At 36.0% G+C, this 4,036-nt stretch overlaps 1 pseudogene; it reads left to right on the top strand.

Moving 5' to 3' along the window:
* Window positions 1-1,062: 1,062 nt before the first annotated feature.
* LOC149518808 (18S ribosomal RNA) lies at window positions 1,063-2,112 on the top strand (annotated as a pseudogene).
* Window positions 2,113-4,036: the final 1,924 nt, after the last annotated feature.

Raw genomic sequence — 4,036 nt, 5'->3', positions numbered from 1 at the left:
AGTATAAATAGGAGAGCTTCCTTCTTATTTATATATAAGCAATAAGTGACAACAAGTAAGAGAAGCAAGAGTGTGAGCCTTAGGGAGTTAGGCCTTGAAAACCTTTGTAGAGAACACATAAAAACTATGTTCCAAAAGCAAGTGTACATATCCCATCAAGTAAATAAACTACTCTTACCTTAACCATTTCTTTCCTAGCTTTCTCCTAAACTTCTAAGAGGTTAGTCAAGTTCTAGCACAAGTGCATAACACAAAGAGTCAGTTAAAGGTTTACTTAGGCATATGGATGCTAGTTTCCCACCTAAGGCTAAATGGTAGCTAGGCTTAAACTCTCGACCCATGACACATGTAGTCGATGCTACCCAAAACCCTAGGAACAAGTCTTTGAATCAAGCAAAGTGCCCCTAGGGTGATGACAGTAGAGTTTAGGTGTGTGGTCATGGCCAAACTAAGCATTGTTGGTGTCACACTGTTGTTACCTGTTGGTTGGCAAAGGTAGTCTCATAGCCTTTGCTTATGTTTTTCCCATGCTAAGTGAATGTGCGTGGCCTCATACATCATTTCTTCCACTCATTCATCAAGTAATCGATTAGGTAGGTTATGGATCGGTGTGCATAAGTGCTACCATTTGTACGTAATAGCCATATGAGTGGTGTTATGGTTTTATGTGTTGGTAGGCTCTATGCTCGATGCATCGAACTATTGATTGGTCATTTTTTTCAATCTCCCTCTCATATGGTCATCGTACCTTAAAGGTACAATCAGGATCCTATGTTGCATACCTAATTCAATGGAAATTGGATGTTTTACCATCCCTTATCCGTCTTATGTCCTTAGAGGCTACAAGTCAAACCTTAATTGTGCCCCGTGTCCGAAGTGTGCCACTTAAACCTCTATGGCTGGATTGGTGCACTGGTATTCAATCATGCTCTTGGATGTGGAATGTTTTATGGGTGTGGGCTCTCAGCCCTTATTCATTTGATGCTATGTATTTTACATGCTTGACATGCACATTTAGTCAATGCATTGAGGCCCATGTGGTGCCAATGTCCTTAAGGAATGCTATTGGTTGATACTGCCAGTAGTCATATGCTTGCCTCAAAGATTAAGCCGTGCATTTGTAAGTATAAACTAATTAAAACTATGAAACTATGAATTGCTCATTAAATCAGTTATAGTTTATTTTATGGTATCTACTACTCAGATAACTACAGTAATTTTAGAGCTAATACGTGAAACAAATCCTAACTTCTAAAAGGGATGAATTTATTAGATAAAAGGTTGATGTAGGCTTTGCTCGTTGCTCTGATATTCATGATAACTTGACGGATCATACGACTTTTGTGCTAGCGATGCATCATTCAAATTTTTGCCCTATCAACTTTTGATAGTAAGGTAGTGGCCTACTATAGTGGTGATGGATGATAGAGAATTAGGGTTTGATTCTAGAGAAGGGGCTTGAGAAATTGCTACCACATCCAAGGAAGGCAGCAGGTGTGCAAATTACCTAATCTTAACATAGAGAGGTAGTGGCAATAAATAACAATATCAGGCTTTATGAGTCTAGTAATTAGAATGAGTACAATCTAAATCCCTTAACAAGGATCCATTAGAAGGCAAGTTTGGTGCTAGCAATTGAGATAATTCTAGCTCTAATAGCATATATTTAAGTTGTTATAGTTAAAAAGCTCATAGTTAGAACTAGGATTGGGTTATCCAATCCACCTTACGGTGGGCATCAATCTACTTGTCTCTACTACTAACATTGCACTCTTGGCTTTAACTAGTTAGATCATTCCTCTAACATTGTTACTTTGAAGAAATTAGAGTGCTCAAAGTAGGCCTACGCTTGTATACATTAGCATGGGATAACATTATAGGATTTCAATCCTATTGTGTTGGCCTTCAGGATCGAAGTAATGATTAACAAGGACAATCAAGGGCATTCATATTTCATAGTTAGAGGTGAAATTCTTAGGTTTATTAAAAATGAACAACTGTGAAAGCATTTGCCAAGGATGCTGTCATTAATCAAGAATGAAAGTTAGGGGCTTGAAGACAATTAGATGTCATCCTAGTCTCAACCATAAATGATGCTACCAGGGATCAACAGATCTCCCAGTCTCAACCCCTAAGTACTTTGAGTGGCATATTAAGTGAGGTAAAGACATTAAAATCCCTGAAGAAATAACTCCAAATGGCCCAATGAAATCACCACATCTTGATCCCATATTGGTAGTGGAAATTGCTAAAAGAAAGCTCCAGGTTGAAAAAGATGAATTAGAGCTTGAATACAATAAGCCAAAAAGGGAGTTAGAGGGATGAATAGACAAAAAGATTCAAGCACTTAGATAAAAAAAGGGATGAATGGAAGAATCTTTTTTCTAATCTCAACATCCATAGTCATCCACCAATCATGAGTTAGCCCAACTTTTGAAAGAAAATGGACAATTACAAGCAAAGATGTAAGAAAAAGACAAAGCACTCACGAAGCTCAGAAGAACATCCAAATGTTCAATGGGGTAATGGTCGAAATTGGAACACAAATGGGTGTTGTGAATGAAGAATGTGAACAAACCATGGAAACATAAGTGAGAAAGCATAACTAATTAGAATGCCTGCTTGACCAAATCAGTATGGCTACCTATAAAACCAAGGATATGGTAGAAAAAGTTGAAGAATGGAAGATAAAGTTACCACCATTGGGAACATATGGCTAAGATCTGCTAGCTTTCTATAATGAAGTGAAAGGCCAATATTGACAAATTAGGGATTTCTTTCCACAATAAACTTTAGACTTCTCATGGATGTAAATTGGATTTGGTTAGAAATAACTTTCAATTCAATAAAGATTTTTTTTGTTAGCAATTGTTATGTGGTAAATCCTCCTCATTGCATTCATATATAAACATCTTTCCAAAGTGCATGGTAATAAGTAATCCTATTTTTTTAAATAAATTATGGTAAATCAAGGTTCAAGGATAGGTTAATTTTCAAATAATCTGAGGCATTACAACCCTAGATATCAAGCAAGGATCATGGAAAAAGAAAACACTTTTCGCCTTCAAAAGCTAGAAAAGTCACAAGAAGAACTAAAAAGGCAGTTGGAAACTATTATCAATTTGTTAAAAAATATGAGCAAGAGGTAGAAAGTGGTGGAAAAAGTAGTGATACAAAATGAGACTGATCCATTATACCCTTATGGCTTTGACCTATATTTAGCACATGCATCTCAAGGGGCCCAGCATCAAATGCCATTCATTTAAAGTTATCATTATGTGCAGACTGACATGCTGAAAACTACAACTCATGCTCCCATTTTGCCTGTTCTTGACATTAAGACATTTGATCCTACACAAGTTCCAAATCTTGATGATCTCAAGGAATAAGAAAAGCTGAAAATAGGCCTTGTTGAAACTAAAAAAAGCTCTAGTTCTCAAAAGATAAATCTTATGGAAAGAGGTATAAAGCCATTGAAGGAACAAACTTTTATGGGTCAATAGATGCTATTAGATTATGCCTGGTTCCTGATGTTATGATTCTACCAAAGTTTAAAGTGCTTGAGTTTGAAAAGTATGATGGACGAAATGCCCTATTACACATATTACGATGTATTAACTTAAGATGGCTATGTACTCTCATAATGAAAAGTTGTTTATCCATGCTTTTCAAGATATCTTACTAGTTAGCTGCTAAGTGGTATGTGTGATAGATCTCGTATTGGTTGGAGAGATCTTGCAAGGGCTTTCATTATACAATACAAACACATTATAGATCTGGCACTAGATCGTGTGTCTTTACAAAGCATGGAAAAAAAGATATTGAAAGTTTCAAAAAATATACACAGAGATGAAGGGATATGGTTACCCAAGTTTAATCATCGCTCATTGAAAAAAAGACCACAATCCTATTTATCAATACCCTCAATGCTCTTTACTATGAAAAATTATTGGAAATGCTACTAAAAATTTCAATGATATGGTAATTTCTAGAGATATCATTGAAAATGCTATCAATAATGGAAATATTAATGGTG

Source organism: Durio zibethinus, chromosome 5, assembly GCF_047325235.1.
Source record: "Durio zibethinus cultivar Kanyao isolate XHJ-2024 chromosome 5, ASM4732523v1, whole genome shotgun sequence".
In the NCBI taxonomy this organism is placed as follows: Eukaryota; Viridiplantae; Streptophyta; class Magnoliopsida; order Malvales; family Malvaceae; genus Durio; species Durio zibethinus.
Note: the sequence above shows the minus strand (reverse complement) of the source record. Positions and strands in the feature narration are given on the sequence as shown.